This window comes from Nannospalax galili, unplaced genomic scaffold, assembly GCF_000622305.1.
Source record: "Nannospalax galili isolate Female #2095 unplaced genomic scaffold, S.galili_v1.0 scaffold433, whole genome shotgun sequence".
Lineage (NCBI taxonomy): Eukaryota > Metazoa > Chordata > Mammalia > Rodentia > Spalacidae > Nannospalax > Nannospalax galili.
This window is the reverse complement of record NW_008338715.1, coordinates 7,186,713-7,188,820: the sequence shown is the minus strand read 5'-3', so window position 1 is coordinate 7,188,820 and position 2,108 is coordinate 7,186,713. Positions and strand designations below refer to the sequence as shown.

General features: G+C 39.5%; 1 pseudogene; it reads left to right on the top strand.

Annotated features, from left to right (window-relative positions):
• The first annotated feature begins 297 nt into the window (after window positions 1-297).
• On the top strand, window positions 298-825 carry LOC103734408 (annotated as a pseudogene).
• Window positions 826-2,108: the final 1,283 nt, after the last annotated feature.

Here is a 2,108-nt window from a genome sequence, read left to right as displayed (position 1 = left end):
CAAATTTTTATCCCCTTTATCTACTTTCTTTGACTTACTGATCAGCTAAGGCTGCAAGTACTGTATTGAACAGGAATGAAGAGAGTAAGCATCCTTGTCTTGTGCCTGATTTTAATGGGTATTCTTTGCTTTTGACTATTGGAACTATAGAACATTCAGGCCTTATCTCGTGTAATTGCAGCAGAAACATGAAAAAGAATCAGATTACTTTATTTTTATTACTTTTTAAAAATTCATATGTGAGAGAGGGAGCGCTCGCCAAGCCTCAGGTGTCCACAGGTCTTGACCTGGGAGGACATGCAGCAGGCACAGGCTGGCAGGGCATCTTTCTTAACAAAGAAGTTAAATATTGGTGGAAAGAGAGTAAACCTTGCCATTGGGGATACAGCAGGACAAGAGAGATTCCATGCACTGGGGCCAATTTACTACAGAGATTCAAACGGAGTTATTTTAGTTTATGATATTAGGGATGAAGATTCTTTTCAAAAGGTAAAAAACTGGGTCAAAGAATTACGGAAAATTCTGGGAAATGAAATCTGTTTATGTATAGTTGGCAATAAAATAGATTTGGAAAAGGAAAGGCATGTTTCATTTCAAGAAGCAGAATCATATGCAGAATCTGTGGGGGCAAAACATCATACCTCAGCTAAACTAAACAAAGGAACTGAAGAACTCTTTCTGGACCTTTGTAAAAGAATGATAGAAACAGCACAAGTGGAAAGGCAATGGCTCTAGTCAGGCCAGAGCTGCCAGGCGCGGGGTACAATCATTGATGACGAACCTCAAGCCCAGAGTGGTAGCGGAGGTTGCTATTCTTCTGGATAGCTGCTCATACCTGAAAGCGTCAAACAACAAAACTGTGGATCATTGACCTCAACATGAAGACTGCCACACTCCAAGTCACATTATTTTACCAATGGAGTTATAGGATTAACAGTATTTTAAATTACGTTTATAAGTGCTAAATTTAGTGGAGTTGTGACCAGAGAATTGGTATTTTCTACGAATGTTAACAAAACAATTACCAATGGCCTTTTTACACATTTTTTTTTCTTTAGTGAAGAATAATATGCATGTAGAGAAGACCTACTTAAAGGCTTCATTTATATTCTTTTAAATCGGATCTTTATTTAATAACATATATGTCGTTAGAATGGTATACATTTTTACTGCTCTTTGTGTTTTGTGGTAGTTTGAATTTATCACTTCTAAGCAGCATACTGTTTTTGTTTTGTTTTTGATTATCAGATACCTGAAGTTCTATTTTTGCAGGGTTTGCACAGGACCCTAACTGTCTACTACTTTGATATAATCTATATACATCCTGTGTGCTAACTGGTAAAATACACTGTAAATTGCGTATTAAATATTTTATCTGCTTTTAGAAGCACAAGGTGCAAAAATATAGATGATTGTCGTCTTGATGACTGTAAAGTGAATTAACATTTGGTGACAATGCCTAAGCTCTTTGACTCTGTTATAATGATCATCACCCTCCTTCTTCACTTTTCTTAACCTGAATTGTTGTGTTTAAGTTTTCACACCTACTTTACTTGAATTATTACTGTTGTCACTTTTTTCCCCTCTGAGTCTGAGTATCAAAAATCAGCATTTGCCTTTTATTATTATTAAAAAAAGATGACGTCTGAAAAAAATTCATATGTGAATATAATTTTTACTCCTCCCTCTCCTAACTCTACCTCCTCCATCTACCACCAGACTCCCTCTGGACTTCCTCACTTCTTTTTTCATTATTGGTGACTGTGTGGGTGGAGAGGATGGAAGGCTTGATAGCTTTAGTTGTCAAATTGACATACCTGTGTAAGGGAGCATCAATTGGGGTATTTCCTGCATTGGACAGGCCTGTGGCCAAGTCTGTGGGGCATCTTCTTGATTGTTCAGTGATGTGGAAGGGCCCAGCCCACTGTGGGTGGTGTGACTCCACGGTAGGTGGGCCTGTGTTGCATAAGAAAGCAGGCTGGGCAGGGGCCAGGGACCACACCCAGTAAGCAGCGTTCCCCCATGGCCTGTGCTCCAGCCCCTGCCTCCAGATTCCTGCCCTGAATTCCTACCTTGGGCTCCCAGATGAACTGTGACCCGGGATATGT